The sequence below is a fragment of the Colius striatus genome, chromosome 4 (assembly GCF_028858725.1).
Source record: "Colius striatus isolate bColStr4 chromosome 4, bColStr4.1.hap1, whole genome shotgun sequence".
NCBI lineage: Eukaryota > Metazoa > Chordata > Aves > Coliiformes > Coliidae > Colius > Colius striatus.
Window position 1 is genome coordinate 3904863 of NC_084762.1, and position 12025 is coordinate 3916887.

At 43.6% G+C, this 12025-nt stretch overlaps 1 long non-coding RNA gene across 1 annotated transcript in view; it reads left to right on the forward strand.

Moving 5' to 3' along the window:
- The window catches only part of LOC133625394 (uncharacterized), a 40924-nt gene that overhangs the window by 9877 nt on the left and 19022 nt on the right, over positions 1 to 12025 (forward strand). Inside the window, exons 3-5 of the long non-coding RNA XR_009818698.1 lie at positions 532 to 733; positions 2130 to 2279; positions 7752 to 7914. This is a non-coding gene — a long non-coding RNA (uncharacterized LOC133625394). The remainder of the gene's footprint in view (positions 1 to 531; positions 734 to 2129; positions 2280 to 7751; positions 7915 to 12025) is intronic.

The window sequence follows — 12025 nt, forward strand, 5'->3', positions numbered from 1 at the left end:
CTGGAAGTTCATTTAAATTAGCTGTAGATTTGTCCCAAGGATATGAACACAACCGGCAGCTGGATCACAGTAAGTGCATTGCCTTAGCACATAGTGGAACTGAGTTTCATCTGAAAGGAATGTAGTTTGGATGCCCCAAGATCACTCCCAGTATGAACCAAAGCATGGTAGGAGTGTGAGGGCAGTCAGGAGATTTACTGCAGAGATGCAAGCCTGATCCAAACTCCAATGCTAATGTGGTACAGCCACTGGCTACTACTAGAAAGCTTTATAAGGGGCTATTGTCAATGTACCCTAGGCAAAGAATTTAACCTACTGTGAACAGTTACAGTTTCCCAAATTATTTCTCTTCTTTGCCTTCCCCTTCCCTCCAATTTACATTTTGTTTGTGTCAACCCATTTCTTTAGCTGCTAATTTGTTTATTACAAGATGAGAAATATGGCTCATTGAGCTTATAGACAACACCATTTATTTGCCCATTTTTTTAAGCAAGGGCTTGAACTGTTTTGCTCTTAAATAAAACTTCCTAGACATCATCAAGAAGTCACATGTGGTGGAAGCACAGCCACAAGACGACGTGATGCCATCATGCATCTACGACGGATCCATAAAGCCCTGGGAGCTGAAGGATTGTCTACCTTTACATTCAAAGTGGTTTCCCTGTGCTGCAAACTGTATCTGCACACCACACAGGAACGTGTCTGCTCACCAGAGCTGTGAAGGTGGCCCGAGGTAAGGACCGAGCAGCCAGAGCTTAAAACGCAGCACTTTTGCTTTAGTTTGCACTGGATGGAATTCCAGTGGGTGGCACTCAACTGACAACACTCATTAAGAACAGCAAACCTCAGCAGAGGCTGATGAACCATTGGGAATCTGCCTTAATTTGAGGAGAGGCAAGTTAATGACAGCAAGTTTTAAAGCCTATATGTCTTTTCTCTCTTTGCATGCACAGGCCAATACGAAATCTCTTGCCCCAACCTGGACTTAGAGCCAAAAGAACCATTGCCAAAAATAATTAAATAAATCATAACAAAGCAAAAGATATAAAATATATATAAAGCAAAATACATGCTAGACTAGCATCTTGTCTACAGTGTATTCCAAATGCAAGATAGAACGACTACACGTGCATTTATCCTTCACTGTAGGAGACATAAGAGAAGTAGATATGCATGAAAAGAAATCATAATCCAGTTAGATTTCAGCATCTCCATGTTTGCAATATTTAGCATCTCCTGCAAAGGGTAAGATGTGACCAACTTACCCATATGACGTGAACAGTGCTGGGAATTATACTTCTGTCATTCAGTACAGATGAGCTTAGTTCAGAGGCAGTTGGCAGGCTGGGGAGATACAGAGTACAGAGAAGTCAGTGCAGCCAATAGGATATAACAAAATGCTTTTTAAGAGAAAAGTACTTGAGCTTGTTTTGCCAGCTCTTCATCTGAATGAAAACAAGTGCATGTACCGAGTTAAATCAATTTGCACAACTTCACTGGTGATGCACACCGCAATTCCTATGAGTCCCTCGGTAGTGCATCAGGGTGTGCAGGCTGAGAGCCACAGGAGGGAAATTACTCATGAATGTGTGCTGGAAGCATGCTAAGGATGCATCTTTCCTCCCTTTGAATGCTGAGTTTTCTTTTAAGCTGCTAGCAGGGCGAGCAAATGACATTGTACTTACATCCACAAAGACAAAAAAATATCTCTTTAGCTTAAAAGTCATCTCAGTCCTACTAAAATTTTCACAACACACAAAGTCATTTGTTGTGTTAATAATAATTCAAAGGTCTGAGTGAATCTAATTTCAGCTTTTCCTCACAGCTGTACTTCCCAGTTTCTTGTGTTGGCAGTAGTTCATGCTGCCATGTCAGCCTACACTTCAGGTAAAACTCAAGTGGTGGAGCCCATGGGCAGCTACCCTAAGCTGTCTGTTTCTCTTAGCTAAGTATTCTTAGCTACTCTATTTCAAACAAAATCCAACTATCAATGATACCTTTCAAAAAAAAAACCCCATTATGGTTTGAAAAAGGGGATGTTTCTCAACCTTTTCCTCAGGAGGTGCATTAGGCTGCCACTTGACAACTTCTAGGACAGTAAGTAACAATAAAACTGCTTCATCCAACAGGATTACAGAGCAAGCACTGTGTACCCATACTATTCAGGCACAGAGAGTGAGAGCTTTCTCCCAAGATAGATCCCTGCTGTGATTTCTTGCAACTGAAAGCTACATGTTTCTCAATGTGGAGGACACCAGCAGCTTAACCATCCTACACAGGTACTGTATTCCCAGGCATATGTTTACGAGAGCTGTGAAGCTGAAAATCTAAATCCTGGTTTGATAATACACTGAGAGCTTTAGGACATTGTGATGTGAAATTTACATCAAGAAGGAAAGCTGCTTTAAACCCCACTTAGGGCTTAGCTGCTTCCACAATTTGTTTTCTCCTTTTTCAACTGCTCTCTATTAATGTTTATAAATACATCAAGGGTGGGTGTGAGGAGGATGGAGCCAGGCTGTTCTCAGTGATGGCCAACGATAGGACAAGGGGCAACGGGTACAAGCTGGAACAGAAGAGGTTCCAAAGAAACACTGTTGAGGTGAGGGAGCCCTGGCACAGGCTGCCCAGATGGGCTGTGGAGTCTCCTTCTCTGGAGACATTCAAACCCAGCTGGACGAGTTCCTGTGTGCCCTGCTCTAGGTGGTGCTGCTCTGGCAGGGGGGGTTGCACTGGATGAGCTTTCGAGGTCACTTCCAGCCCTTCAGATTCTGTGACTCTCTACCCCAAACTGCACCTTAAATGAAGGTCAAGTATCAAATACACAAAGATTAGGCTGCTTGGTTTTCTGTCTCCTTTTAGAAGCAATTTCTCTTCTACATGATGTCTAAGTAGATGATACCATGCTAAATGGCTTCAGCTTCATTATCATCCTTATCATCCTTTCTCTTGTTACAGTCTGATCATAAATGTTCACAACAGTGCACTACAGAAAAGGTTGAGTTTTAATGACACTCTGAGGGCATGGTATCTGATCCCTGATTCCACATTCTGCATCTCTCTACAAATAGCTTTGCAAATAGCCCCAGTGTTAAACATAAACCTCAATATCACAGCACTATGTTCAGCAATTCCTCCTTGGAAGAAAAAGCACAAAAAAACAGAGCAAAAACTCAGTAATATCCAGCATCTGACCTGGAGACAACATCCATTGGTGAGATTCACTTGATTCAACATTGCAAGCGATAGGAATGGTTGCTGCACACTCTCCCGCTTCTAAATGCAAGCGCCCTTACAGAGACAAGTAAACAAATCCTCTGAGTCTTTTAATATATACAAAGAACAAAAAGATTCTTTAAGTTCAGTTATCAGAGGTGCAAAGAGAATAAAAGTGAGCAAAGAAAAGTTACATTTTGACCACACAGAAACAGCTGGCTGCATACTGTAGCACTGATAAGTGTGAGACTCCCTTTGTACCTCTGGCCAGTAAGACTCTTATTATAACCCAAAACTAACTCTCTGAAGCAAAACAACATCATGAAAAAAGAACTACACAATAAAAACAAACAAAAGACCTCATCAGGATTCACATGTAAGAGCAGGAAGCTGACAGTGGCTGAATTTCTGAGTTGTATCCACAAAGCTGGCTGGAAGAAATTAGTTTTCTTCATTCTCCAGAAGACCAGCTCATGACAAATCCAAAGAGGAATGAACCTAGTGAGCTTGCTTCCTTTCTCATTTCTTATTTTTCATAATTGACTTCTATTAGATTGGCTTATAAAGTAGGCTCAAATTACTGACTCACCCATCCCAAGAAGGCAAATCTTTAAAGTAATGAGATTAGCAACTGTTGATCAAAGGGAATCATCACCGATGCAAGGCTCTGCATTTGTTGCTTAAATATATTGTTGGAGAGTAACCACAGGGTCTGGATCCGTGTGTAGTTCAGTCAGGCCACCACAGACAGCTGCACGTGGTGGGATTTCTCCTAAGGCACAAGAGTCAGCAGTCAGTGGAAGTTCAAAGGCTCCTTCGGTCCTTCTTTCAGGGATACTAGAAAATATAGTAGAAATGGAAAAGAAACTCCCCACAATAGGCAGACTGTGCTCTATTAAACTGAGCTCATCCAAGTGGCCTTTATTATTCCAGAAGCTCTGTAAAGATCCCTGGGCTCACTGGGAAGTTGCATGGTAATACGGGGCATTAAATGAAGTGATCTTTTGAGGCTGTGATCCTGCCCAGAGCTTCTGTCAAACATGCCACAGTAAACGTGCCAGAGCATCCCCAGGAAAGGATATTTCATGGAGATCCCCAACAGCAGTTTTTGAGAGACATGGAAACCTTCCCACCATCCTCAAGGTAAATGCCAACATTTCTTTAAGTGTAAGAAAAAGAAAAGGATCAAGGTAGGATGGGTGCTCTTGGGGTTTACAGGGAGCTAGGGGGAGGTGAACAATAAACAAAGCGGCCAGGCAAGATACATTTGAATCCCTCCAGCTAGATGGAGGTTAGGTTGAATGCATTCTATCCACTTGGGCAAGAAGTCAATTTGTTGCTCCACATGGCTGTTAGCAGGATAGATTAGCTTCATGGCAGGCGAGGCTCTAAGATTTGGCAGAGCATTCCCATAGGAGGAATCAGAGCACAGGTAATCTTTAATACTACTTCCTTCCATCTATTCTCTTCCCATGGAAAATGAGGTTGGGCTTGCATGCTACAGAGACTGTGCTGGTCCATATACAGAACAGAGCACAAACCTTTTCCATCAATCCTACTTATATCTACTCTCCAAAAAACCAGATTCTAAGTACATTTTTAATTTCATATGTCTTCCTGCTGCCATGAGGCTTTGGACAGGGAGCTTTAGAAACGTCACCAGATGTGACTGTTACTATGGCCTCAGCAGTTTCAGCTGCTCTTTTAGCCAGTCTGAACAGTCTGATTCAGCCTCAAAATTGAGCTTAACACTCATGTGCCTGCTGGCACCACTGCCTCTGAGAACCCCTCTCAAAATGCTGTAGGGTCAAAGTACAAGAGAACTCGACTGAAAAACTGACGTGGAGCTTTGTGTGGGAAGTGAAAGCCTCCTGAAGGCTGTAATTTCCTTCAATGATTTTGCTGTTATTATATGCTCAATAGTATTTCTGCCAGGAGTTTGTGTTCTGGCAAGTTCCTAGCTAACAGTATGAGAATGGGGGAAGACATTTCTTTTCAGGATTCATTTCCTGAACTATGCATCACTGAAGAACCTTATGACAAATTATTTTGCAGAGCATGTTAAATAACATCGAAAAGGGGGTTCCAACAGATGATCACAGGTTAAGAGCAGCTTAACAAGTAATGCTGTCTCAATCTTGCTGCTGTAATTCCCCACATGCACCTAACCTGCCTACAAAGAGGCAAATCAGACCATCTCAGCCTTTGCTTGAACTTAGGGTGTCACCTGAGCCCCAGTTTTCTGAAAAGATCTGGCACTTTAATGGAGAATTCATTTAAAAAAACAATTGAGATGGCATCTTTTGTGCCAGCATCATTTCTATCAAGACAAGAAAACCCCACCCCAAAACCCTGACCTGGAATTTGGCAAACATCAGAGTAACAAATAAAGAGCACATGTCAGTCTATGCAGTGAACGGGGGATGCAAGGGAGAAACTGGAGCTGCTGTGGGGGAAGAGGGAGGGACAAAGGGAGCAGGTTGTAAGGACACAGGGCAGAAATCCATAAAAACACAGGCTTCACTGATTCCTGCACTCATAGAGCAACCTGTTTTTCAAGGGGGGAAGTGATTTCACTATTAGGTCCCATTGTGCTATTTTGAACAAGAAACCTACTTTTCATTACCAGGAACCGACATTAGCCCTCTTCATGTCTGTCAGACTCAATCTCAGATGTCTGGCAATTACTTGAAATTGAACTCAAAACAATACTGAGGTTTTATTGATAGCTTCTCATCAGTTGCTTGCTGTTTCTTGCCTTTCAACCGATAGCCTGGAGAGCGTCCAATTCTCCTACACTGTACCCAACAGGGTCAAATTTCAGCGAGGTTATTGATTGTGACTTGACATTTAAGGAACATATGACCACTCTGACACAAACAGCTTTATACCAGCTCATAAATATTGCTGGGCTGAGACATCCCCTTTCTCATGCTGAAAACCGACACGTTATTTCCTTGTTTCTCTCGTGGTTCAGCATTTCAATGTTGTTATTCACAGTTTCCCTCAATTTCCAAACTCTGCAGAGGGAAATGCTGCTGTGAGAGTTATTTCAGGTAGCCAATCCCAGACCTTCTGCTGGCTGCACTAAGTAAAAATCAGTCAAATCTTGTCTAGCAACAATTTCAAAGAGAAGAAGCAATAGATATGTCAATACTTGATGGATTTTAAAATGAAATCTCTCAGCAACAGACAAATAATTTGGGGTTGTTGTTGTTGATGTGGTCAGGCGCTGACCTTTTACTTGCTGAGAGGGAATGGAGGGGGACTACCAGGAGAAAGTCACCCTCTTGAAGATGTGACTTATTTGTGGCGAGACTGACCTTTACAGAGGCAAAACCAGTGCTATTATATTGCCCTCATTCCCATTTTGTAGGGCTCCATCTAGTGATGTACTAAACTCTGGAGTTTCCCAGTGACTTGGCAGTGATCTGCCCCCTTAAAAATTAGACCCTAAATGCAAAAAACCGCACAAGCCTATATAAGTTTCAGAGAATTGTTTTCACTCTAAAATTCAGCTCTCAGACTTCACTTGCTAGAAATCTCTGATGAAGTCCTGGACAGCCCCAAAGATACTGTCCCAAAAAAGGGCAGGACTAGTAGAGATCTCTTGGCCTCACCTGTAAGCAGTTCACAGTGACTCTGTGCAGCTTGAAATGGCTTTATATCATTGTTTCTAGAGGTTGTGTTAATCACTGCAATGTAAGCCCAATATGAGCCTTTGCCACCTCCCTTACACCCATCTCATCAAACTCATTCTGGAGCAGAGATCACTGAACTCAACTGGCATGTACGTAAGGAATTTGATTCAGCTACAGTCCATAAAACAATCAACACTTTTCTGCCTCCTGGCCTATCATGATGGCACTGAAACACAGTAACATGCCTGTGTATTTTATATCCTTACAGCTGAAATCCTGTTTTCCTGAAAGAAGCCCTCTCCCCCTCCATTAAAGCTCAAAAGTTGCCTTCTTCTAAGATGCACTGAAAGAGAGCTGGTGAGGACACCAGACACGCTCTGCCATCAGAGAATGCATGTTGTTTAAAAAGATTCCATGCAAAATCCAATTATATTTCCCAAAGAAAAGTGTTGAAAACCATTCTGGCATTCTTGGGGGTTGGGTTTGTTCAGTTCTGAGAAAACACGTTATTCTAACAGTACAAAAATACTGAATTTGGGGATTATTTTCATTTGCTCTCTGTGTTAGTGTGCAGCACATGTTATTTTCCATAGGCATTGGAAATGGACTTCTATCGAGGGTCTGTTTGCTTCTAACATCTCAATATTAAACAACCCAAAAACTTAACCTTACAAAAGAGTCAGTGCCTCAAGTAGAAACAATTTTATCTGCTGAGGGAGCACTGGAAGGGGCTGCCCAGATGGGCTGTGGAGTCTCTTTCTCTGGGGACATTCCAAACCCACCTGGATGAGTTCCTGTGTGCCCTACTCTGGGTGGTCCTGCTCTGGAGGGAGGCTGGACTGGATGAGCTTGAGATTCTGCAGTGATGTGTGATTCTGATTCCTATCTTCCCAGCACTTGAGAACATCAGAATTTTGACTTGGGATTCAGCTTCAGAGCACTGAGCAGTTTGAGAAGGTTGGAGTTTCCTGAGGAAAAGGAGATTTTGCTGCTGCACGTGGGTGTAGCTGTAACCTCTGCACAGAAAACTGCAACGCAAGGGAGACGTCACAGCCAGGTAAGAAAACTGATGACAGGAACAGAGGAGCTTCACAGAAGTTTGGAACTGTAGCTAGACTCTGACCCTGCCAGTTAGTGTGACACTGTTAGAGATGGGACGTGTGACCTTTAATCAGTGAGGAGACTTCTGCAACGAGCAAAACAAGTGACTCAACCATGAAAATAAGTAAATAACCAGTAGCCATGAGAAAAACTCGAGGCTACTGCAGCACTAAACGCTTCTTCTCTGTTAGCAGCATAGCCACACATTAATTATGTACAGCTAAACATTTCACTGTATGGCAGAGCAAGTGCACAGCTCTATTATTAAAAAACCACTACTCAATAAAAGCAACAGCCTGGCTGTTGAGTGGAAGCTGAGATTGGGAGGGGACTTGCAGTGTTATCACTTGAATCAGACGATTTATGTACCAGTCAGGTGATAAATAGCAAGACCAAGATATGAGCAGTCAATTCTGAGACATTTGGTTTCACATAAAGATGGGCTGATGGATGGGACAGCAGCTGAAGCAGAGAGAAAAGGGAAGCTGACCCATGCTCAGACCACTCTGGCCCTCAAAGCCAGCGAGCTGCTTCATGGGCAGTTCCAGGACTAAGCCAGGAAGGATCCAAAAAGCCTTTAAAGATTGTCTCCAACTTGTTTTGCTGGTTCATGAGAATATGTTGCTCCTGGGAAGTGATGTGGCCAGCATGTTGTGAGTCATGAATTGCACTGATTGCAAGCACAGCTGGGAATCCTCTTCAGCCATTCCCAATTGCTTCCTTTCTCTAGCCTATTTTATCGTTTCATTTTTTACTGGCAGAAGAAAAAAAAGTTACATTAAAAATAGGGCTTTGTTGCTTTTTCTGGCCCCAGCACTCCCTGGCAGCTGATTTCACTCTCTCTTTCCCTTTCTTTTCCTTTTTTTTGTTTAAAATCTTCATTTATTTGGAGAGCATCAGACCACCCTTCTCTGGCCAGAAAGTCTCTCTGCTCCTCGCTGCTCTGGCCACTTTCTGTGGCGATTCTTGTTTGCAGCAGGTTGCCTCTGTATCAACCCCCTTCTCCTTTCCCTTTCTACCCCCTGCCCTGCTCTTGCACATCCACCCATTTTGTATATGGAAATATTTTTAGTTAAGCCCTCTTATTGGCTTTCCAACAGAACTGGTAACTGAAACCCTGGCACTGTAACTCAGTAAAACCTTTTTGTCTTCTTCTTTGCTCCTTTTTATACAAAAGCCCAGAAATTTTCCCTGCAGGCTTGTAATTGTGCTGCCATTATAGGGTAGCTCTTTCAAGCCAATCATCTGAAATGCCCATCTTTCTGTGCTCTGCCTTATTGTGTGTCAGAAAGAGGAAAGCTCCCTCTCTCCTTGCTGTGCAGAAATTTGTCTGTGCAAATCTATCTCCTCACAATCCAAAATAAGGCAAGAGCCTCACACCAAAATCAGCAAAAAGTCTCCCACGGGCTTCAGGTGGCTTTGAGTCAGATCCTAAAGGTGAAGCTGAGGTCTGTGCACCGTTCAAGTTCCTCTTTACACAAATTAGTTGATGGGAATAGCTATTAATAATTATCAGGAGAAGAGCAGTGGCAACCTCAGAAAACTTCCCCCTCATTCTGAGAACTGCTCTGCAACAAGGGATTTGGTCATTGAGCCTCACTCCCTATCCCTTCACCCTCACACATCCCCAACAGCTGCCTCTGGCAAAAGAGCCCTGCACTGAGCATTGCCTTTCAGCCACACGGTTATTTTGCCTGCAGCCCAAGCAATATTTGACACATAGCGCAGCCTGTTTCTGCTGCGTCAGCAGTGTTGTGTAAACACGTTAGCTCACTGAGGCATGAAATTCAGAATTGTTTTCCCACTTGCAAAACAAGCCACGTCCAATAAACCCAGGGGAAGAACTGGTTATTCAGATTTCTACTAAAGCTGTCCAACACAAGAGAAGTGGTTAATAAAGTTACTGCTCTCCTTTGCCATCCGTCAGCTGCCTCTGATACTATAAAGTGTTGCTGACATGGCAGGAATAGATGACATTGCCTTTCAGCAGCCCCATCCTCTTCCCTCCGAGGGGACTAAGCAGGTTGAGAAGACTGATAGGTTGTCTGTCCTGATGGCAAAGGGGCTCTGGTTCCCTTTCTGTGCAGCGTACAGCAGAGGAAATGAAGCACAACAGCATCGCCTAGGAGTTCTTATCTGGGACTGGCTGCTGCCAGTGCTCACAGGGCTCTGGCTTGGTACTGAGAGGCTGATATCAGCTGGAGCAGGCAGAGGAGAGGGGAGGCAGGGAGGTGGAAGGAGCCTTGGGAAGAAGGAGCACAAGACCTGTCAACCTCAGGGAATATGCACAAAGCAAACCTGTTGGTCCATGGTCGAGGGAGGTTCTGCTCCCCCTCGACTCTGCCCTGGTGAGGCCTCATCTGGAGTCCAGTTCTGGGCTCCTCAGCAAAAGAGGGACAGGGAACTGCTGGAGAGAGTCCAGCACAGAGCTACCAAGATGAACAGGGGACTGGAACATCTCTGTGATGAGGAAAGGCTGCAGGACTTGGTGCTGTTCAGCCTGGAGAAGAGAGGGCTGAGGGGGGACCTCATCAATGCTGATAAACACCTACAGGGCGGGTGTTGAGAGGCTGGGGCCAGTCTTTGTTCTGTGGTGTCCAGTGACAAGACAAGGGGTAATGGGCACAAGCTGGTACACAGATGTGGTCTTTGTGCAGATTCACCTAGGCTGCAAGTCACCTGCTTTCCCAGTACAGTCACTTGCTGTAAGTCCAGTGCTTCTGGAAGCCCGTGGAAAATACTCATCATGTGTCTGATGCATTATTTTGGACCTTTCTTTTGTGGGAGAAGGAATGAGGACTCTTTTAACCTCTAGACATTGTTCCTTTTGTTAAATCTCTTTTTTAATGTCAACATGTATTCTCTTTTAATTCTGTCAATAACTATCTTTGTATGTGAACTGAGAATACTGAATGGCTACCTTTCACCAAATCAATGTGTAATAATATCTTAATAAGACCTATCAGGTCTTTTTCCATTACAGTAATTTTAGCTCTGATGCTATGAGCCAATGAGTTTTAAACAGCCTGTTTGCTAATTGGTATGTAGCTCTGCCATTTAGCCTTGGCCTTGACCCTGCTGCCTCAACTGTCTCACCTGCTATTGCCTAATAATTCCTCAGGGATGGAGACGAAGGCTGCACCTGGTTGTTCTTTTCTACCAGAAAGCACAGCCCTGGGATCTAGCTGCAAGGGGGAATTACAGTGAGCTCTGACAATGTTGTGTACAGGAAAGCTGTGTTTCATGCCTTTATCCTCTCACTATAAAGTTCTGAAGTTCTTTACACAATCAGTGGAAAGATGCAGCACTGCCACTAAGAATCAGGTCCCCTACATTCAACAGCCAGGTCATTACTGAGCGTTCTAGGGTGCCTTTTCCTTCTGACCCTTGATTTGGCAACTGAATTGTCCTGGAAGGCCACAGGGCATAATTATCCCACTGCACAAGGTAACTTTTCCCTTAGGATCTCAGGGGAATTCTCAAGGGATCTCTTCAGCATTGTCAGGGGGTTTAGCTTCAGGGGCTCAGCCTTTTACAGTGAGCTGTAAAAGGGAACATGCCAACATGCCAAGTGGTAAACCCCAGCTAACAGTGCACAATCTTCCATGACTCTGATTGTCTTCTTTTAGCCTCAGGATCAACTTTTGCTTTTAGAAACACTCGTGGTTAAAACCTATTGAATTTTGGATGAACATGTACAAGAAGGGAACGTTTGTCCTTTTGAAAAGCTCTGTCACTTCCCTCGGATGATGGAAAACAGCATTGGTGGAAGAAATGCTATTCTCTAATGAGTGCCTGCTCTAATCCAGAGCACACCAGAGGCTAAATAAACTGAGTGTGTTTAGCCAAATGTGCATACAGTTCACATAGGCCTCACTCAGGCTAATGGATCATTGTTATGCCAGGATATAATGGATAAATTGGCAAGTGTCTGTCCCTTGCATGTTTGATGCAGTCTCTGGATGAGTAAGGCCACATTTGCTTGCTTTCTATAGTATTCTTTCTTACAGTCAAAACTTAATTTGTATTCTCAAAATGGCATGAAAAAAAAGTTCCAGAAATATTTC